Here is a 24,722-nt window from a genome sequence, read left to right as displayed (position 1 = left end):
TTTGTACTTTGAAGGTATATCGAAAGCTGAAATTTATCGAAGACTTGCTACACAATATAGGAGTAATACACTATCGCGAAACAGTGTCCATGAATGGATGTCTATCAATGTTCACTTAAAGCCGCTTTGAAAGGCAGACTTTTCACCCATAGAAGCACCGAAGGCAGCGATGTGCATACTTCATTTATCTCTCAAGCGAAAACATTTTATTCACGGGACTTTGTACAACGACTAATTGGGCTAACAAGGGGAATACGAGACCTTCGAGTTTCCAAGTCAGATGTTCAAGTACAGAGTATTGGGACACCTCCTGATATTTAATACAAACTGGATGCACTTCGCTGATTTTACTCTCTGATTATTTTATCGCGAATGTGTTATTTCATTTGCATTACATGTATCTTGTAGCGTAAGATATTGATCGAAGTAAAAATCTGTCCCAGTTTACCAATAAGTGTTACGAATAAACGTATTGTTTATTAAATTCATTATCGATATCATTGATATCGATCGATCGATTAAACGATATATACATATTTACATTTCGTATCGTGAAAAGTTCGATTCAGCATTTACTTAGAAACCAGAATTTTCTAAGACGCTATAAATCACTCTCGTAAAGAAAGAGACATGTAATTCGCATCTACTCGGCCACACACAGAATAATCACAAACCCAGCGGGTAACAATCACGGATGAATCTGAGTAACAGAAGGAAAATACGAAGGAAATGGAAAAGGCAGGGAAGAGGAGAACATAATTCAGTTTTACGAGCAACATTGAACCTTCGTCTCTGGGTTATTTATATAAAAGCGACGTGGAAACTCGCGGCATCGCGTACGAAATCCATCGTCCTATTTATCGTTGTTGCCCTTGTTGTTGCCACGCTCCCGTCGAATTTCTTATTTCCTTATTTCTCTCCCCTCCGCCGCTCTTTTTATTCTCGATACGCCCTCGCCATCGTATCGTTTCGCTAGCCAACCAGCTAGCCACCCCTCGCGTATTCCGCTCCGTCTCCGCTCGAGTAGCGGACACCTTACCAAAGAATTATTTATTGGCCAAGTTTCTCCGCTGGTAACTTATGTTGCCACAATCGAGCTACGTCCGCGAAACGGCCAACCCAGGATATATAAATTCTCAAACGGGGCTCCAAGTCGAATGCCTACAAAACGTGTCGAAATACTCATAATAACAAACGATCACCACAGCCAATGGTACTTTTATTATTTACGGCGTTGCAAACTCCTCCATTTCGGTTATATCGTATCCACAGACGGCGACAGAAATAAGTAGATAGATAGTGCAAGTGGCTATCGACAAAGTCTAAACTAACTATAGTACCTTGTGTATAGTGGCGGGAAAAAGAACATTTACGAAATGAGAAGCATAAAAGGACCAGGCAATTTTACAAAATGAATTCGCATTTGACAAGAGCAATGAATAAATATAATTAGTAGGCTACAGAATAGATGATTGTTACCTACATGATAAAAAATTATTAGTACAAAAGATAAGACTCGTGTCTTATTAGCGATATCGATTAAAAGTTTTCCTTCGTCAATCGTTGTATTTCACTTCTATATTTTTCTGTAAACAAGCCATATATTTAAAGGAACTTCGGCGATATCTATATTATCTCCGTTACCTGATCATTTAATTTGTCAAGGTTTGATTTATACACATATTTCCTCGGACTAAGCATCTTTAGGAGAAATTACGTATGAAGGGAAATATTTGCTACACGGTCGTAGCAACAGCATGTTATCCCGTTGCTTAGTCTCGCTCGAATAAGTCGAAGCTATGCTTATTAATTTCTAAGCAGACGTCGAAACACGTATGAATAGCAATGGAGGAATGCCTCTCAATGTTGAACGTATTACGTCGTAATGTCGGCACGAGAACTTACGTATGTATCGCTAATTAGAAATGCAATTTCCGAGTCTCGTTCAACGCAAAAGATGAAATGCCTGCGAATCAACTACATCTTTAATTAAAAAACAACCGAGTCTTAAATAACTGAGTCGCAGAAAATGAAAGGCTGAATAATCGTGATTTAGTTTCGCAGAGATTCAAGAATTCGTTCAATACACGCAAAATATGGAACATTGATAGACCCTTAAGGGTAGTCTCGAACGTCCAAGAATCCTATCGGAAAATCTGAGACGATTTTAGAAAAGTTCCAAGTAGTTTCAGCGCATCTAAGAGAGTTATGAAATCTGAGAAAATCTTTTAGATATCTGTAAATACTTCTTTCTCGCGAAAAGGAAATAATCGATAGCAGGAATTCCTCCAATCGGTATTTTCTAAAAGCAAACTCGTAGAAATTTGCAACGTGTGGTGTCGCAGCAACTTTTCGGATAGTAATGAAGTTTATCGCACGTGTCGTAAAAAACCAAGTGACCGATTTTCCAAGGTAAACGATGCTTTTTTCGTCGAGCTACAACTAACGAGGCTAAACGGTATGATAGCTCGGATTAATTTGCATGGTAACGAGGCAGAATTATGGGACAAGGCAAGGAATGCCGAACCCTATTGTGAAATTATTAACCTTTCGTGTAAGTTCTTCGTTAATCCCGCACGGTATTCGAAACTTTCAGTCAAACTACACATCTACGACGATTCGTGCAATCGTACCGGGAATTTTCGTAATCGACAAAAGTACTTCGACTACCTTTAGTAGCTCCAATCTACCTTTCGTTTCTCTTGACTCAACTGTGGCTCGAACTCGTATACATTACTAAGAAAGATTTTATAAAAAGAAGCAAACTTTTTCAACTGAATTAAAAGCGATTGCTGTCTTATAAATAAATACTTTTCAGAAGGTTTTACGAAAATATTCGAACAGTTATCACGAAAAATTTTTATAAACGTGTATATTATACGCGTGTTGTACGAAACTCTTTGAAAAATTTATTAGCACTGTAATAAGACACGACTATCGTAATTATAAACAATAAGATTTGAAACTAATTCGGAAATGTATAGAAAAATAACGAGACGATTTATCGCAAACGTGTACTCAGCGAAAAATTAGTATACAGCGTTAATAAATAGTAGTTTGAAACATACGATCAGCGTTGAAGATATTCTCGCTAAATATCGCGGCTCATTAATATATCGAATAATTAACTGTTTAAATATTTCGGTAATTTTTGCGAAATGTATGCTTTCAGAAAGTTTCCTGAAACTTTTATATACATTGTCAGATTCGTTTCAAATTTTATCAATACAATTACGATATCCGTATCTCGTCGCAAAGCTAATGAGATTTCCAAATGTTTTGAACGTACAATATATACGTACAAAGTTTCCAGGAGTGTTCGAATGCTCGTAATTTTTTTAAGCAACTTAAACTTCTTATTTATCTCATTTTTCACTTCACAGAGACGGCACTAGATGCCGTCAGAAAACCGTTCTATTATGTTCCATAAGCTGCTCCAATAACGTTGTCGAAAAATAAAAATATATCGCCGATATTTCCTCTAGACTGGACTTTCCCATTATTAGCAAAACTCGTTTGTAGAGCGTAACCGACGAAAGGGCCACACGATCCACGTATTAGGAAATTTCGCGAACAGTGCGGATCGCCGACAATGGTTATTCGAGGCACTGCGGGCCAGGATCAGAACACGATACACGACAATTTCGAGAATAGTCGAAGGCAAGCCACACATTATCTCCGGAAACGAGGTTATGGTCGTTCGGTACGAGAACTCAGATGGAACACTTTGAATTCCAATTGCTTCTGTCTAACGCGTTTATCACCACAGCCCCATCCTCCACGTGTACATACGTATAGAATTTCATTTTAGCCGCTTCACTCTTTCGTATCGCCTGCTTCATGGACTACCCCCTTACCGACGCAAACTTTATTGCTAAAAGTTTTATCGCAGATGAAACTGGGCTCGATCAATTGTCGTTCGAAGAGGGATTTGCGATCCTGGATTTAAAGCGACGCGCGATAAATCTATAGGGGCTCGATTTTCGCCGAAGAAATACTTTTACCGATCGAGTAATCGGCATTGGAATTATTTCAATGAAAATAATTAAATCGATTGATGGTATAGCTGCTGGTGGTTTTATATATATTTTTTATATATTTTATATATTATATATATACTTCTTTTTATGAATTTTTAGAGAGAATATTTTTCCCGTTTGCTGTCACAATGGAAACAGAGAAGATATATCATTATACTTAAATAGGAACTCCTAATGAAATAACAAAATTAATAGCTCGTGCTATGCTTTATTTAAAGTTATTAACGTCGTTTAGAATTTATACGATACTCTGGAACTTTAACAAGAAACTGGAGTTTTTGCTTTTATAATACAAGGTATCCTAGCGATACGCAAAGGGTATCGCGTAACAAGTGCATCCCTGAAAAGGGGCGATTCTGGGTGAAAAGAACAAATTGATAACGTTGAATACCATTTTTTCACTCGGACCTCCGTTTTTTGAAAAAAAGTTGACCTGAAAAGATCTTTTCGTTTTATTATACGACCAGATACGTGATATCCTGTAAGCAAAACAGCTTTGTCTCAGAGATTTCGTTTCATCCGATGATAAAATAATGTTACGTTCAATGGGATTTTCAACTTCATTTGTTATTAATACTAATAACTATTATCGTGATGACACGACTGCAAAGGTGCAACGATTGGAAAGCGAAAATATCTCTTTCTCCAATTTATTATCACATCATGAAGTATCGTGATATTCCTACAGACTGTGATGTGCTCATCTTCTAATTTCCCTAAAATACATGGGAACGAAATTTGAGAAAAAAGGCAACAGAATACGCGGTATCATTCAAAGGAAATACGAAACGATTGGCATATTGTTGGTACCTTTTGAACGTGCAATATGACAACAGAATAGTCTATTCCGAAACACGAGCGTGAAATTGCAGGCGCGCCATAAAAAAATCAAAATGCAAATACCTCAGCTTTTTAGGCGGCTACGATTTTTCACTCGGAATTTTTTATCGATTGAAATGAGTTGGAAACCGATTCCGTTGACTGAATCGCTATAACGAACGATCGACAAAAAAGGACAGCAAAGATTCTCTCGTCTTTCGCTGCTGAACAATGGAAAAGAAATATCGGTATCAAATGTTGGCACGACCGTGCAAAAACGTAATCTTGAGCCTATTTTGTTCCAAGTGCATATGAAAAAATTATAAATTATAAAAAAAAAAATTATACTAACATATTTGTGATTTCTCTGGTTTGGATCGTATTTTCGTTGATATGTTGCGTTTTATTCCCATCGTTTCGTTAACGTTCCAGTCTATCTTTTCAAGACAGTTTCGGAAAACATCAGAACAAAATGCAACGTACCAGCAAAAACACGATCAAAGTTGGAAAAATCAGAAATACGCCATCTAACCACCGTGAAAGTTTAAAGTCCAGAATCGAACTAGTTTGATACAAATAAATTATAAAGCAGATATAGAGAGACTCTGAAATTTCATTTCAGTTGCAACAGCTGTATATCTGAAATGGAAAACTCGACGAACTTATGCCAAACTGCGCGGTATACTCTACTCGGTGCGACATCGCGAGTACTTAAAGGACGAGTGGAGTAGGTGACGATGTTAGCACCGCTGTCTTGCATAAGGACATCATTAGCTAAGTCAATATTTTACTCTTATCGCTATAGAACACAAACACTGCAAACAGGAACAGCTCGTCTCAATCAGAACGAGAATATAATCTCCTAACCCGATAACTGGAAAATATCGGCATATCGATCCATATTTCGTTAACGGAGCTGAACCGATCCATCGTTTGTAAAACGTCTTTCGTTTCCAACGATCTCTCGAATATTCTGGCAAAGTTTGTCGATTTAACCATCGAACACAGTGTACACACAACTATATCTGATATTTATACAACTTGCATAACTTTAGTACAGATCACGTCCATTCACGGCAAAACCAAGCTTTTCTTACCTGCGGATCTTTTTAAGTTCCAAGCGAATTTTGTCAAGTATCAGCAACGATATAACGAAACGATTAACTTATTTTTACTTTTTATAGCGTAAAATCGATAAATCATGGCTGCTGTAGCAAGAAACAAAACTAAAAAGATATCTAACGTTTACAAACAGATATTAAGTTGTAACATGGTGATCACTTGCCAACATTTAATCGATAGTTTCATGAACGCAACCAAAGAAGTGGAACTTAAACAGAAACTCGTTCGAATCGTTAAAAATTATAACCGCTGCTCTGCTTTGTATATTTCGTGTATCGTTACACGTTATACGCTGGCTACAAAAAGTATTGTCACGCCACTATACTTATCATAGCATTTACATACTAACGAATTGGATTCAGTTATAGTAAATTTCATATCATTTAGTGTAGTACGTTTTGTACGAATGCAAACATTTGATACCACGAAAACGAAACGTAGAATTTCGCGAGAAAGCGTTTCTTATTTTTGCATCTCTAAATTTCGCATAAACGCGTAAGAAATCATCGAATAATCACCGTATCCGTGCTTAAGGCGCCTTCCAACAATCAGTTACGCATACTTTCGTAATGTACACGACTATTAATCGACGAAAGAGCCAATTCACCGCTTGACGTAGAAATACCGACCAGCCGAAAAAAAGCTTGATTTTCTCGATTAAAGGAACAATAGAGATAATATCGCGGATAGCGTTCCCGCGGGAAAAGAAAACGGGAACGAGAAACGTGCGGGGTTTCTCTTCAGCTTGGGAGTTCTACCGCGGTCTTCACTGATCGACCGCTTCCGGTTTCCAGATATAATGCAACTCGCGTACTCCCCGGAAAATGAGCGCGGCTGTCTCGTTCTCTGATTGGAAAACTACGAATTGCTTCCTGCCGACGATGGATCCCCGGGACAAAACTAGAACGAGGACAGAACCGTCGCTGTCGGAAGAAATCGAGGGAGCCTCTGTCGAATATAATCGGGCCCGGATGTGTCTTTGATTTACGCTCGATGTTCCTCCGTATTGGAATCACCAACAGCCACGCGATTGAAATCGATCCGAGGAAAAGGGAAAATGGAAACCTTATACGTTCATTTGCCTGTACCCACCAACTTTATTACTATTATTTATTTTATTTAAGGTCGTATCTTCGTGGTTATTAGCAACTGAGATTAACAGAATACATAATAGGAATATAGAAAACAACGAAGTGTAAAATGGAACAAGGCAAGTTACAAACATAAGTTATAGCGTCTATATGGTACAATTGGAGTACGATACAGTACGACTAATCTGAAGTTAGATTAACGGGATATAGTGTAAGTTAGAACTAAGTCGATATATTACAATATCGTAACTGGTGATACAGATGAATATCTTTGAGAAAATGAAGAAGATGTTCACATTGATTTTTATGATTTAAACACGTCTGAATCTCATTTAGAACATCGAATTTAATTCTACATCGGAAAACGCTATTACAATTAAAAGGATAATCTGCGGACAGAATACAGTTACGGTAATTGCACTTTTGCGGGTTTTTAATTATAAGACGAGAGTGCAACCAACCTTCTATCGCATATGGTAGCGAAAATACAGTATTGCTCAAAAGTGTTCCGAAATCTGCTTATTTTTGGCAAAATACAGTTTTAATTAGAAAACTACAGTAAAATCGAACTGCAATGATTGGATTTTTCGTGAGCATCATAATTACGTAAAACAACATATTGTAACTCGTTTAAATCGATTTTCGAATATATACCATATATATATTATATTGTTGTATATATTCTACGCTGGATCGTGTCTCTCGAAGTAATAGTTTATAAAAGAAAAATTTGCACATTAACATGATACAAGGAATTGAGATTATTAAGGCGTCGTTCTAATATGCAAAGTTTAAATCATCAAGAGATCCCAACTAATGAAGGAAGGATTATGGGAGATAGCTTATTCTACATCTCTCGTAAACTTGGTAAGCAAGGTGAAATAGCTTGTCTGCACTTTCTTGGTTAAACTTTCTTCCGATTATTTTCCACTACTCTACAGGATGATACTTAGTGCATTCATTTAAAATAAATCTTATCGTAATCATTAACAATCCTTAATTATACAATTATATGTCGATAAATGAAATTAGACTTACGTTGTATCTGTTATATTTTAATATTTTATCGAGATTAAACATTACTTCGAAAACACGTTGTTGAGATCTATGTATGAGTTTACATCACGTTCAACGTTTAATACTTACGTCTTTCGTTAAGAATTATCGCAGCTTGGAGTCTCATTCTACTTGTCCGTATGTTCTGTAACACAAAACACAAAGAGATTAGATAGAAATCGCTAAAAGATTCGCGTAAAGGTCATTTTTGATTAGCTCGTGTAGTCAAATAGGTTTTCAACTTTGTCAAACTTTCTGAACTGCGCAGTTTTAATCTTCAGAATTTTGGATCTCTTATAACTTTATGAACTTGAAAATTCACCAAACTTGTTTCCAAGTTTCGGCTAAATTTTGAACATTTGCGAATTAACGTTGGATAACTCGTGACGGTCCATCAGTTTTGCATGTATTTATCCACGAAATATGTTTCAATTAATCTGTCAGAGATAAACTACTATGTGATAAACTATCATTGAAAAAGTAGCATTCATTGTGAATAAAATTGTACTATGATGTATCGTCTATATAGCTGAAAAAAATAGCGCGCCATGTAGCTTCAAAGTTTCCTGAGGACGAATATGAATTTACCGTTTGCGCGGCTAAATCCGTAAAAATAGGTAAAATGCAACAAGGTCCGTGCAGATAGGTTGACAAACGTCGAACGTTTGTAGTTTGTTATCGCCGCTACAACGAACGTCAAATTTGACGGACGTAGCTTGTATGACTGCTAGTATGCATTACAATGTTACGCTTCGATGGACGCTGCAACGTCCGTCGTAACGTCCACTATTTCAGCGTTCGGTGACCGCGATGTAAACAGTTCATCCTCCGTTAAACCGGTTCTTTCAGCGTATCGATTAAACAAGAAATTATTATTTATACGTATAACGACACGCATTACGTATATAACGATAGCGAGAAAGCATCTGTTAGCAGCAAACATTCCGTTCGGACAAGGTTCTACTGTACATGGAATTCCAAAAGTTAGATGAACCGAGATTCAACAGAAGAAAGTATATCCTCGATTTCTGTCAAACACATCGATCAAACGAGAGTTCCATTAAAACTTCGGCAAACATTTTAGTTGGAGTTTAGCTTGAAACTCGTTATTAGAGTTCGATAATAAACAAGCTGCATAGTATCCTAGCTGCAACGTGGTTCACTCGACAGTCAGATTTTTATGCGGAAACTCCAATCAGCTTAACATTCGACATCAGCCCTCATAAAGCGTTGCCGTACCCCGGGCGACGGAAGTGTACATTGGAAGCAGCATCCGGTTGTGAGGCAGCATCGAACGGTGGAAGGGCGCAATTAAAGTTAAACTACTATAACGAGACATCGATAGGCCGGGCGCTAGATCCTGGCGCAAGTCTCGAAAACCGATTAGAAAACGAGAAAGAGAAGCGACGGAGAGAGGGAACACGGAGGGGTGAAAACGACGAGGAAGGGAGATAGCTAGAAACTGGCTCGAGTTCGTAAGTTTTAATTGGCAGAGAGCACCACGACCTCCTACCATTTTACCATCGTGCCCCACCTCTGGCCACAATTTCACCTCAGCCCTTTCTCGTCCGGCACTGCGATAATAATTATAGTTACTCTTTGTTTTATAAATTAACTCTGGCTCCCTGGGCCTGCTACCTTCGCGGATTCTGCGACGAACCGGCGGAGGCGAACTGGAGATACTTCACATTCACTTCAATTAACCGGTAATGGATTAACTGCTTATCTTTCCTTTAGTTTGCTTACCGTGGTTCCCACCTATAAAGTCGCCTTTTAAGCCATTCGAATTCGATCCTTCCCCTTTTATACGTTTTATAACCAGGATTAAAATAATCTCCCCCTTTTCTTCCTTCGTACTACGATTCACACCGTAGATATTCGCACTGTTAAATGAAAACGATTTCGCCGAAAACCGTAAGACGGACGCTCGGATGTTATCGCTAACGCGGAGGGGGTTTTCGGCTGGATTCATTAGCAACAACGGCGAGCAAAAAGTTACAAAAGGAAAAGAAACGATCCGGGGAAACAAGCGGTGGAAAGTTCTCCGATGAAGTTTTTTAACGGGGCTTTCACACTCGTTAATTACCCCATGAGAAAGAATGGCGCTACCAGAGCGTTAATTTTCCAGTGAATATTGTTTTATTCTTTCGTAACAAAGTATTATTATTGACACTGCGAAATATAATACCAATTTATTTTTAAATATCTTTTGACAAAATATGCGATAAAATAGAAGTAATTTATAATAATTATTTATCAAGCGTCATATAATTCCGATCGTATATTACACGTGTATCATGTTGCGAAATATTACATAGGGAACTTGATAAGTTGAAATCTAACGCAAAGTCTCTATCGTAACACCGCGCGCTTATAAATTCCATCTAATACCTTAAAAAGATTCATCTACTATATTCGTCTTTTCCATTAAATTAATCTACGCTTTGTTATCCGGCTCTAGCATCGTAAGTACCGATATTCGAGTTGATGATACTCGTTAAATGTTTTCCCCGGTTCGTCCATTTTCACCTATCACAAACTTAATGGTATTACCAACAGGAAAAAACAATAAGGCGATCTTACAGTACTCGAGTGTTTGGCATTCGCAAAACGTCGTTGAAACTGCGTCGTTAAATTAATCATAAGCACGTGACGTCATAAATAGGTGGAAAACATTCGGTAAACAGAGAAAAGTACTCGGCCGCTTTAGAAACGAATGGATAATGAAGCTGAAACAGATACCAGAACATTATGGGGGGCAACAAGCTCGTTCGCTGCCGATATTCCAGGAACGTACTCATCGTAAAAAGCAATTGTTTCGACTTTATATCCGTCTGTTCGAGTACACTTACGGTAACGTCGGTATCGCGACAAGAAACACGCTTACGACTGTTTCCAACGATCGAAAGACAAAGATGTTCTTCGAAAGAACGATAACGTCCAACTTCGGTTTCCACAAATTAAGAATTACGAACGTGACTGATAATAATAGTAAATTACGAGTATAATTTATCAGGCTCGATCTCTCCTTGATGTCGTATAAAGTGTCATACAAAATGATAGAAATTAAAAACTGAGGGGATGAAACGTTGAAATTTATCAACTCTACGAAGTATCAAGTTGAACAATAAATTTATTCACAGTTTTCTTAAAAGAGCTCGTCTCTTTACCTTACCTTACTTTTACATAAAATCTAACTATCAAGGAGTAGTTTATTTATCCCACCTCAGCGGCTACAGAGCTATCGAGACACGCGCCCTTATTTTCCAACAAAGTGTTTTTCATCAAGTTTTATATTTCATTTTCATACTAGGGATCAAATTTTTGTAGTCATATGAGTGTACTTTCTAAATGATACGAAATCTATAATAATACTATAATATATATACTACGAAATGTTACAATAAATACGACGATCTGCCAATACTTTTTGTAACCACTGTGCATTCATCGTTAGAAAATCCTGTACTTTTGCATTCGTTAAACAATTTTTATAATATTCTGCGATACGTATACGGTAGCGACAGGCGAACGAACTTATTACTCGTCTCGATATATCCTTGACTTCACTGTGACACGTTCCTAAAGAAAAATGTAATATTTCGAACACTGTACATGACTAGGGATATTTAATTTCAAGGCAACTGCACGTAGCAAAAGAGCTATCTGAAATCCAATGTCGTGGAACTAATGTGCGATTCTTTCTCCTATAAAGTTCGTTTTCTTTCATCCTCCTTCCCTTATCTACATCCTTTCTTCATATCGGCACTCTTCGCAACCCATCGATGACCTTTTGCGTTCCTTCTCCTATATCGCCACTTTCTTACCATTCGATAAAGTACTTCGAGGTTCACCTTGAGTCTCTTTGACGCGTCCAACTTGCCCGACTAACAAAATAGACTCACCTTCCTGCCACTTATTACTCATTTTATCTGGATTCGAAGAATGCTATCTGTATGTTACGAAGCCAATGCTTCAAAGTCTCGGATGATCAAAGTCGAAGGCACATGAAACGAGAAAAGGTTTCGTAATGCTTTATTTTCTGAAGATAAATTTATGCTTACTGTGAAAATCGTAGTGAAACATTGCTGCTTCTTTATCTGGATCTGTAAAGATCTATTTCCCAGTAGAATTTTACGTTAACGATTTATGCGCGATACTATGAAAAGATTAATAAGGATTAGTAATCGCGGAGGAAGAAACTCGATTGCTACCGAAGAACTTTAACTTGCTGTAACTAAACGCTTTGGCAATGTTCTGACGCGTATTAAGTTGTCGAATTTTTGGCCGAAAGAAAGTAACAGGAGTGTGATTCATTAGAAGTCCGGAGTTGAGACGGCAACTACGACTAAAGAAAAATTATGGCTGAGTATTATCTCTCTTATTAATAGTTAAGGCACTCATTATTTAGTAACTGACTGCTGCTACGTCCATTATCGTATTTAAAATTGCATAATAAATTTCAATAGAAAAGAGAGAGACAAGGAGAAAGGAAGAGAAAGAGAGAGAGAAGAATTAAAGATAACATCATCTTCGCATAAATTCTCACTTCTTTTTCGATTCAGCCTGCTCTCCTTCATCTGGAAGCTAGGATAAATCCTTGACCCATAAATAAGACGACGAAAGCTAGCGTAGCATTATACAAAGTTACATATTGTTTCATAAAAGTGGGAAAAAGGTGGAGCCTAAGGGAATGGCAAAGACGATGCTAAGCTTTCCGGTGTCGTGCTGAGACTACGGAGTATCGTCTTTCCAAGACTAACCAACAGTAAACGAGCAATAAAGGCCATTTTACGATAGGCCGGGGAGTAATTTCATCCCAACTTGGGTATTTAATATGAGAATGGTCGAAAAAACCAGCCGTTGCGAAAATAGAAACGTGCCAAACTGAAACTCTTGGTTGTTCGATGCATGTATCTTTACGACTGGTTCCGGGAAATCCTGTAGCATAACGGTTATCGATGGGAAGCAATTTCTCGTAAAAATGATTTCAGGTGAAACATGGAATAACGTAAAAGCAATAAAAAATATTCCCCAAATGTGCTGGCTGAAACAACGAAAATACCGATGATCGAACCTATGAATAAAACGTTGTTTACGCTACTTTTTCTTTCTACCACTTCGTGAGATGGTTTTTAAGGATGGAGGCGTTTCAAATTTTCGGCTAACACGTCAATGGCGAATAACAGCGAGGAAATCTGAGAAGACGATACGAATCGACTATCGAGACGTCGGATCGAAACGAACGAATATCTTCGATCTCTTTGAATATAACGAATAGATGAATACCATCGATTACACGCAATAGTATGTAAAAGAAAAACAAATACTATTAAAGAAAGCTGCTCGGAGTATTTGTACTTTTCCAGATATTCCATCAAACGAGTAACTAATTTTAAACAAATTCTCAAGGGGCTATCTTTAAAAGTTAAAATCTAAAAATCTTGAAACATTTAAATTAATGTAAAATCGAAGATTTTACACGTCCACGAAGATAGGAAACCTGATCCACTTAAACTAATTGAAGATTATAATATATAGCTCAGAGTGAAGATTACCATCCTAATGTGTCACCAGCAGAATAACGAACACTGGTGGAACGACAAAGCTACTTACTTAGTTTATTATCTATAACACATCTTGGAGAGACTCTGTCAGAGAGTGAAAGCTGCTTATCTCACTATTGTCATCCATCATGTATTTTCTACAAAATTATTTATGATAAGCGAGATAATACGGGAAACTATCAATGTTTTGCTACAAGAATGGTAAGTGACATGCCATCGATAATAACTCGTTACGTTTTATGTATTTTAAATGACACATTTCAAACAAATACTTCGCTTTATTAAAATGCCCGATATTCGATGATAAGTCGAAGCACGATCAAATTCTTGTAAATTTGAAGTATCGTAATTAGAATCATAATAGGAGAAAGAAGAGCAAGACGTGTAACAAATAGCATTTATGATGGAATAGATACACACCAGTCGAATATTTCGCAGTAATACTCACATTTGATGTCGCACCTAATAAATCTTAATCGGATTTCACTAATGCAGCATTAATCACATCACTGCAATAATAAGATTACCGTATTAATAACGTTACGCGCAAGTATCACCGCATACGATGACATTAACGCTACCACATTAATATCGCCAAAGCGGTAGGAAGTAATTCAAATCGATGCATGTATCTAACTATATCGCAAACTTGGCAATCAAATTGCTGCATCGATGTTTAAATCCATTTTCAAATTACACAGCCTAAGTAAATCGGCAACATCATTGATACGTTTTACGGTTCAACGGCATTTACAGTGGCTCGTGAAAGTATCTGAATGCTAATAGCAATCTTTTACGAATGTGTTATACGAAATATTTGAAAATTTCATTGCTAGTATAACGTTGTTACGTGTAATTGTAACAGTGTAACACGTTTATATTGGTCAAATTTGAAACGAATCTGAAAATGTACATAGAAATTGTAAGATATTTATTGCAAGCGAAGATGACGAAGACATTTGAAGCTATATCGGTAAGCCACTTTTTAGCATTCATGCGCTTACTATACAAAATTTTCTCGTGTATCTAACCATACATATTGTGCATGTTACATGAAACTGTTAAATAGATAGTACATTTATATTGTACGTGAGAGGTCTCAGGTCTCAGTTGAGATAAAAGAGCGATTAGAAGAAAACAAGCAAGCGAGTGTGTTATCGAGTCCTTCAGAAAGTAACCTACATGTAAAGTTAAATTTAGATAATTTGTAAGTAAATTTTAACTTTTTGTTCTCTCCAGATCCTTTTAACAAAAACACATTGAAACTTTATTAGTACCATAATGAGGCACGATTGGTATCCATATTGACCAAATTTAAATCCAACCTGAAGATATCTATAATTGTTGCGAGATATTTATCGCAAGCTTATATTTGATAAAAAAAAATTAGTAGACGGTAAGAATTACAAATGTTAAAGACGATCTCACTGAATATATGAGACTTGTTAATATCGTAGACGGTTGCTTGCTTGGGCACTTTTATGATCTCTAGAAAATATATACTATCTTGTAACTTGTGCATACATTTTCAAAATTATTTAAAAGTTTACCAACATAATCACGATAATTGAATGTCATTTCACTGTTAATGAAATCTCGAAACGCTTAATATAAAACATATAATAGGTTCATAAAAGATGTTGACGAATATACGACTACTTTCGTAAGCCACTGCACATAGAGTGTTTAACCGATTTTGTAACCGCGTTGTACAAAGACACGACTGCAATTTTCTGATCCTATCGGGCTACTACCGTAATCAGTTTCATTGAGAACGCGTAAGAGATCGCGGTGAATAGCCATCGTCGGTTGTACAAAGCAGGGAAACAGTTCCCCTGCGTAATGCGCATCGTGTGTCAGGATCAGCCTGTCCATAACGCGCACAGGATATCCGGCCGTATCAGAGCTGTGTATCTGAATGAAGGATCGACCAGGATCAAGGGGATCGAAATGCCAAATCGGAGCTGCGTTCTCCCTCTGCTTACTGTTAGTATGTACACCCTGTCGTATTCAAGAAACGCTACACCATTTACATTAAATGCACTGACCAGAAGATATTTTAGAGATGAAATAAATTGTACGGGGAAATTTTCATATTTCGATTCATTATTCAAACTCGTGTACGATATCTTAACGTATCAAACGTACGAAACGTAGATAGATGAAAGAGAGAGGGAGAAAGAGGAGGGGAAAGGATAACAATCTCTCGCCAGCCATTCTGCGTTATCGCATTATCGTTTATTCTGTTTGCCAAATCACGTTCTGTTGATGCGATTTCGCGCAAAGCGAGTATTGTACTTTGCACAAACAGTACTGCGTTAGCCCATAAATCAGTGGAGAATCTTATTTTACACCCCAACTGAATCAAACGTCGTAATTTAGCAGGTAAATTCTTGTAAATCATACGACGTTAAGTATTCCATTAATAAATTAACGAGTATTTCATTTCGATTTTCGCGCTGCGAGCCAATAATTTACATGGCGATATAACGTCGAAGAAGAAGAAGAAGGAAACAAAGAAAATCATTTCTCCCTACAAAATCGCGTGAATTTCAAATAACGAGCTGCAAAGTAGCCAACTGATCTTTTGTAGTTTCGAAATTGTTGAGTGATCGTTTGAATGGAACGAAATTGAAGCGTGCAATACGAAGCCACGGGAGATTAAGTTCAATTGTATTATCAAATTTTTAATGTTATTTCAATTTAACACAACGCAATTAATTCCCAATGATTTTGCACCATGGCACTCGTATCTATTTATGGAGGATTAAATTGGATACGTTGAACAATGCTCCCATAAATGTACGATTTAGTATATAATCAGCGAACAAATTATTATGTCGGTTTATTAGGTAATAATGGATAGATAAATGTACGATCTATCGATTTAACGTTGTCTGGGAAAATTTATCGGCAAAAACATGTAACATGCCGATGGTAATATACGTATTTAAATCGTATATCGTTTAATGTAAGATCGTTTAATGTATTGGATTGGCAACTAAGCGATTGCAAACTTTGTCATTAGGTGGTATTCAAAATCACTTAGTTGCCAACCCAATAGCATCGTTTATTTATACTTTTAACGCGTCTCTAGATATATAACGAAGAATTATGAATAGATTAGAATTTCGGTGGAATAATTATTTAAAACACATATAGATGTACACAAGTCTTAATTTAATCAAGTGGTATTCAAATTTAATTAAAGCTGGTGTCAAGAAATAAAACAGACGTATTACCACTTCGTTTGATGGTTTCTCAAATTTAATTTCGACCGCTATTTTATAATTAATATACGTTTCAGGACAAACCTCGCTCTCCAATTATAATTTATAAATTAGAGGAAATTTACTTAGCAAGGGAACGTCTCTTGTATGATTTTCGGTGAATACGAGGATGTACGCGACAAAAGAGACAATTGTAATTGAAGCAGCTACACTTTTACTAATTATACCGAACGAAATGTCCTCGTGAAATTTCTAATAATTATAAGATATTAAAAATGTATGTATATAATATTACAGAAAGGTATTTGCATTTTTATAAAAATGCGAAATAATTCTTTCTTTATTTGTCGATTTCACAATAAATATATTTAATATTAATTTCTCTGCATAATTACTCAGACGAGACAATCGTGTAATTTTATCTTTTGAATAATCGTTTAATAAATAACAGATGAAATAATTCAAACTTGTTAAAAGCGTTAATATTAACAGACTAACATTAATTTTTATCTTGCTATACGCTAAATCAAATATAAAAACATTCTTCTAAATACGAACTTTCGCGACTGAATGCTGATAACGAAAGCAGAATTGCTGGAGTAATTAAAATGGTATTCTGCCTCTAAGGCATGCGGGATGGAAATACGTGATGCAATTAGCGTGACAACCGCTTTTCAACCCTCAGATGCCACGTTAAAAAGGCACTATATTTCTCTTGCGGAATACCCTCGACTACGAGACGTAAAAGGCCCTGTGGTATTTGCAATCACTTTAAATAACAAAAGTTACTGGATTATCATTTAAAGTATCACTTTAATAAATTATCTCGCCTTATCTTGTCGAATTTCTATCGATCGTTTCCTTGTTTCAAGTATAACAAAGTATAGTACAGTTGTTCACGAAAGTATTCGTACACTTATCGACACCTTTTCTGAACAACATATTAGTAAACATTTGTTATAACTATACTAAACATAATGTAACGTAAAGTAATTTTTTATTAAATAAAACTATGCAGTAAATATCTAGCACCAAATTCTATATATTTTTTCACAATGGCCTCAACTTTTGTCAACTTAATCGTGACAGTCGCGTCTTATATTATAGCACCGATGAAATTTCATAATGTTTCGTACAACACGCGCCATGTACACGCGTAACAGTTTTCTACGGTAGTTGGTCGAATAGTTTTACGAGCCAGTGTAGAGAGAATGGACGAATAAGGTATTTAACGAAATGGCGTTGAATTATTTATCCATCCAAAAGGATTTGAAAAATGTAACGCTATTACGATGGAATGTAGCCTGGCTCGATAGCATTGAGGGAAACGAGCCGATAAGTATCTGAGTTGGCGTCGAATGGTCTAAGGTAGCATCTTCCCGGTCGGTCAGGATAGAGGCGAACAATGAGGGTGGATGTTCACTTATAAGAAGCACGCTTAGATAAATACAAAGCGGAATGGAACTTGCGTCCCACTATTAATTCCGACGCCCCTAAGATAGACTTGCTCCCTTTCTACCTAGCTTTCGGGCTAGAATAATTGTTAGTAGTAACGATATATCTCTGCTTTAGGTATGTGAGAATAACAGCGTCTACGTGCACCTAGCTAGGGGATGCTTAATTAAACGTTCGTGTTAATTGCTGGGACTTCGCGTCAACCTCTCGACCCGCGCTATTCCAACGGACGCCGTACGAACAACTTCCGCTTTCCATCGGTTGCAAATGGAACGGTAGACATAAAATCATCCTTTGTCCTTCTCACCGATCTCTTCTTATTATGCACTTTCCAAGGTCGTACCAACTTTGACGCTCGAAATTCGCATCGTATAGAAATTAAACGCTGGAGAATTAATATCGAACGAAGCGCCGTTCATTGTACCATAGCGTCGATTGTGCGTGAATCGATCTTCATCGGGAAACGATTATTGGAACATGGTACACCGAACAATGCATTACCTGTAAGATGGACGTTTATTCTGAATATTCCGGCTTGTTATTAATGCGTTGGAACTATTCATGGTTTACATGAAAATTTTCGTTATTAGGAAGAAACGATAAATGGAAAGTTGATTGCTCTGTTGTTCGAGAGAGATGAAAGAAAGAAGAGCAAACGAGAGTAAAGAAAACAGCATTGATAAAATATTTTTAAAAATTGATAAAATATCTAAAATTTCCAATGGAAATAATGGTACCTCGGTTGAATGTTATGCAAAAAAGAAGCCAACGAAGCTTGATAGAAATGTATTACAGATGTGTCTGGAGCAAAATTTCATTCTAACTCATCCTGATACAGTTCGTTGAAAAAAGAACTGGGGAACTTCGATCAATTCATTCTTCGTCGTAAAAACGTTTAAAAAAATGTTCACGGACGATGGACATCGAACGATGATTATCGTAATTTTCCATATAAAGAACGTCTTTCTTCTTCCCTTTTGACAAAGAAAACGCAAAATTTTCTTTCTTTAATTGCAAAAATTGGAAAAGTTTAATCGAGAAGAAATATTATGTCCCTTATTACATATAGTTATTTTTCTGCTAGAAAGACACTGAAGCTTGCAGAGAAGAATATTGGAAAAATGCAGAGAACAAAATTTATCAAAGCGGAGAAAACAGCTCGAATACATCGTCCGAAGTAAATCCATAGGGAAGATACGAAGAACTGCGGGTGGGAGTAGTTCGTCCTGGCATATCGAGAAACAGTCAATACAAACATCGGACGCGAGTCTGAACTTGTTAGGTTCGAAACATTGGCGAAGAAAACGCTATGTTAAGCACGACGCGAATCCATAGCTATATCTGTATAGGTATGTCGATATAATAGAGATGCTTCATTAGTATCAAACGCTGAGATAAAGTCGACGTTGCTAAACCACGATGACAGTAAGCCAGAGGAGACTTTTCAACGTAAAACAAGAAAATATTACAGCAACTTATCAACCGAGCAACTTAGCTACGAAACTCTAACAGGGATATAACTGTATAAGACGTAAGAATAGCGTAGATCCCGCTCCGAATTCAGTGAAATATGTAAGTGTGGAAGAACTTTTGGGCAAACTATGAAAAATTTTTCATCCCATTCCCAACGAGTTGATACTATGAAAGTTCCAGGTACGAATATGGGAGGCCGGTGGGAGTTTTCGAACGCGTAGGCAAAATGTTAACGTCTTGATGTATGATGGAATGTAACTGTGTTTCTAAAAAAATTATTTAAATTTTCTACGTATACAGACGATCACAAAAGTCTACGTATAATCGAATTTTGCGCATCCGACTTACCAAAGAAAATAAAAATTCACTTGGTCGCGAAATTAGATACTAGGTACAATTTAATCTTATCACTTCTTTGTGAGCGTGCGGAAAGTTCAAAGAACATGGCAAAAGCTTTGTTGGTGTATTCTACTGAATTAGACAACGATACGATTCTTTGAGTGCAGCGTTGAGTATTTGATTTAACCTTTCTAGATGACCGTTTCCTCTTAGCATGCTGCTTTCAATCGAACTACGTTAAATACCTTTTCGATAGCAATAATACGTTGCGGTGTCTTTGAAGTTAAAATTGTTGTTTCAATTGGAAATAATTGGACGGAGAACTCCCGAACTTCGTGGCTTGTCTTTTCACGTGCTGTATAGCCTATACTCTATAATATATCTCGCTATTGTAAGTTACTGATGTATCGGTGTCGTTCTTGATCAATAGCAGAATGCTTGTTATCGTTAGTTCATGCTCTAGTATATTTATAATCATACTTTTGAAGAAGCAAACTTCTTCGGGTTATATGTTGCGAGCAAAAGCACCTCGCAATCAGTTACGATCTTGAAGGGGATACCTAGCGAGTAAAGACGAAACTTTTTCAAAGCTTTTACAATTGCAAGAACTTTTAACTCGTGTTTCTCAGTGGCGCCCGTTTGCCCTTGGCGAAATACATAGAACGCATGACGCTTGATGTTCTTTTGTAAGAAGAATGTATTGGTGTTTCTGTACGTAAATAGGATTTCAAACAGCTGATCCCTTTCTTATATTTTATAGAAAAATAGATTTTGTACGAAAGCTATCTTTTTAACAGTGGCTCGTTCGAAGGTATTCGTACACTTATAGTATTTGATTGTTATACTAAACATTTTGAAATTTCACTTTCATCACAATAACACTCAACTATACATTGTATTGGATTTTAAACGATTCTAAAAACGTCTATAAGAATTACAAGATATTTAATGCAAGTATATATTTTGTGAGATCGAAAAGTATGCATTTAAACGAGCAATCATCCACAATATTAATGAGCCTCGGTATTCAGTCCATCTTTAACATTTATTACACGTTTAAGCTGACTATTCATACTGCGTAGGTAATTTTTTTGCTAAACATAAACAATCGCATTTCGTTACAGTGCTCGTGAAATTTCAAAAAGAGAGATACATAAAAATTTTCTACAGTAAGTGTACGAATACCTTTGCAAGTCATTGTGTATCACAGATAATGAAACCCCGATTTACCATGATCTGTGTTGAAAGAATGATCGTATGCGAATTGTAACGCGTAACCTGTCGGGTTAACAACACGTTTTACACGATTATAAATCGTACGTATATCCATGCGAGCTTGTAAGTGTACACAGAAACACGTACAATCCACGACGAAGCCAAAGTCCATGACCAAACAGTTCGAGCGTTAGGCAGAACGATAATAAATTAAGCTCAGCCAGAACTAGGAATTGAATCAAACGCGGTAATCTCTAACGCAATTGATTCCGGCATTCAAACACCACTCGAACACGAGCTCGAAAGCTTCGAACGATTTCGGGGAGTAGTTCGCGAGTATAAGAGAACGAAGAAGTTAGAGATGGAGAAGGAACTGAAAGTATGTATCCATCGTCAATGATAGGTCGATAGCGATAGTAACGATTGTACTAATGGCACTTTTTGTCTTCCTTCGTCGCTCTTCCATCCTCGTTTTAAATCAACTATCTGGGCACTCGATATTAGTATTATCATTTTGTGGAAAAACTGTGGAAAGTTTTCAAGATGATCTGATAATTGATAGGTAACCTCCATACCGTTCTAATTTGCATTCGTACCGCTCATAGTAGATTGTTATGCCAATTTATAAATCCGCAATTAAAGTAGATACCAAATTGTGACAGAAAACAAATCTAGTTTTAATTATAGCAGTTTCTTACTGAACGCAAATTAAAAAAAAAGAAAAAAAACGTTGTTTTAATAATGAATCTCAATTCGTCACGGCACGAATGTGATATATTTGTGAAATGAAAAAAAGAAAGAAAAAAGAAGAGCATACAGGACTTGATGAGAGGAATCTTGTTAAAAACAAATTACTCCGTTATTACCCCGAGGATTCTTTCATCGCCGTGAAAACATTTCCAACACAAATTTTAACTCGATGAAAAATGAAAGGATTCGCGATTTAATTATATGGTTAATTATTTCATAGAGTTTGACAAAATTAGAAACGTGTAAATAATAAATAGCGCAATATTACGTGTATTCGCGAGCGAACAAGATGTCGCTGAAAAATTGGAAAATGTTGATTTCAACGAGAACCGACAAAAATTGAATGCGATCCGTATTCAATTTGACAATCTACGATCGCTGATTGAGAATCGGATGAATTTAATATCTTCAACAGCAACTCGTTAAACAAAGTTATTCTCTAAAACTTTTCAATGCATACATACAAGCAATAGGTTACCAGATATTTGATTAACGATCTCCCTCATTAAACGAGTCGTTACTGTTTATACGTAGAATCTTGTTCATGCTGCCGGATCAGTCGTTCCGTTTAAATATCAAACCAGTATACACCAAATCTGAGAAACGAGCACAATTTGCTAGGATCTGCTAGATTTACTAAGCAATGGCCTGGATAATCTGTCGTGTTTACTGTTGTACCTAGCATCACCCACTGTGTTGCCTCTTTACCAACAGTTTCATTCCTCTTTCACATTATAAGTGATGCACGAAGCCTCGGTTATAATCATGCGCCATTTACATCGTTATTTGCGAGCTTTTGTCTATAATTACGGGAAATACGAGACACTGATAGCGCTCCATTTCCACGAACGTGGATCAAATTATCACGCTGTGACAAAAATTAGTAATTAGGAATCGTGATTTTTTTTTTTATTTATTCTCCTATAAAATTAACTTACATTTTGCTTTTACTTTTGTGCCGAAAGTCAGACCGGTATCGATATCAATCGATTTATGTTTCATATTTTGCTACCATATTTTTACGATCATTAAAGCGAATATAAATATGATGATAAATTGTTCTTCGCCTTAATTGGTAAACTGAAACACGATACGTGTATAAATAAAATAACGCCACGTATTTATACCGGCGGTAACTTAACAAACGCAACTTTCGCCAAAGCGCGTTCATTGCACACTGCGCATCCATTATTTGCAAGTTAATCCTTTTCAATATGACGCAGTCGAAAATCAAAGGGATAGATTATGTAGTTATTTTCGTTAGCTTCGTAATATTTCACAAAAGAAAATGTTTTTTGCGTCAAAATCTACGATAATACGCGAATGACGGAGAATTTTGTTCCCGCTAATTAGTATCCTTTTCACCGAGATATCGTATTTCTATAAAAGATAGGCTAACAGTCGATACTCTTCTCCTGTTTTATTCAAAAAGTTTTATTCTTGTCGCGTGACATTAATCATTATATCGTATAAAACAGAGCTGAGAGAGCGAAGGTATAAAATTCGAACGAGGTGATAAATCTCGCGCTCCAAATAAACAGACAACGTTCCTAGAAGTGCAAGAGAACTTGGAAACTGCACGGAGGATTCCTTTAGGAAGCACAACGGTTTAGGAGTTATAAATACATTCGGTTTTAATACCAACAACGGAGGATTAATTCGTCGCTCTTCGTATCCCTGTTGCCTCCTACCCTTCTTCTAGATACTCTGTATTCTACATATATGTTTCGAATTGAAACATGTTCCGAATGCGTTGTTGTCTAGGAACCTATTACCTTACTGCTATTAGTTAGCTGGCTATCGAACATGTGCTTTTTCGATATCTCATTTCATCTTTTATGTGTTAACGGTAGGAGCTTCTTCTCCATGGCATTGTCCCAACTTTAAACAAACATTTTACACATATAACATATTCTTACAACGAAAATATCATCTCGGTACCGCAACAAATAAATAAAACGTTAAAAAGGAATTCGTAAGTCCGACGCTAATAGAGTGATCAGTAGACTGCGGATTTCTATGCATCTATAAAAAATCTAAACATACAAAAACGTACAGAATGCATACTATATGGTAAACAATATAAAATATCCAGAGTAGTCGTTACAATTTTCATGAATAATTAAAACGAATCTCTACGTAAGTTCTATTTCTTTACTTGTAGCTATGAAAATATCAATTTCCATAAAAATAAGTCTAATTGTCAATGTAAATCCACTGACGCGTCGCGATTCGTGATGTCTCCGCGAGCAAGAAAAGAATCTCGAGCAACGAACGTGTAGAAATCTTTATACGCGAGCGATGTCAAATGCCGCATTACGACAGACCGATATACATGCATAGAGCTGCCAAGAGAATTTCTCGAGTGCCGGGGTCCTAAGCTCAGCCACGTGTTTTGTTACTTACCGAAGATTACCGGCTTACAAGAAACCCAACGGCGGTGGGAGCAATCTACCACCCTACAACCCTCCGAGCAACCAACCCTCTCCCATGCGCTACGCGCACCCGAATCTCCAGCTCCTCGAGGCCGTTATCACGACCACCTTCCGCCTTCCGCCGCCCAAC

General features: G+C 36.8%; 1 protein-coding gene across 3 annotated transcripts in view; it reads right to left on the bottom strand.

The window, feature by feature from the left end:
- The window catches only part of LOC139998440 (TWiK family of potassium channels protein 7), a 363,454-nt gene that overhangs the window by 310,253 nt on the left and 28,479 nt on the right, over positions 1 to 24,722 (bottom strand). Inside the window, exon 2 of one of the 3 annotated variants that reach the window (XM_072022971.1) lies at positions 8,219 to 8,273. The exons of the other annotated variants lie outside the window; for them this stretch is intronic. The gene's annotated coding sequence lies outside the window, so the exon portion shown is untranslated. The remainder of the gene's footprint in view (positions 1 to 8,218; positions 8,274 to 24,722) is intronic. 3 annotated transcript variants of the gene reach the window in all.

This window comes from Bombus fervidus, chromosome 3, assembly GCF_041682495.2.
Source record: "Bombus fervidus isolate BK054 chromosome 3, iyBomFerv1, whole genome shotgun sequence".
Taxonomy (NCBI): Eukaryota; Metazoa; Arthropoda; class Insecta; order Hymenoptera; family Apidae; genus Bombus; species Bombus fervidus.
The sequence above is the reverse complement of the archived record's forward strand: the minus strand, read 5'-3'. Positions and strand labels throughout refer to the sequence as shown.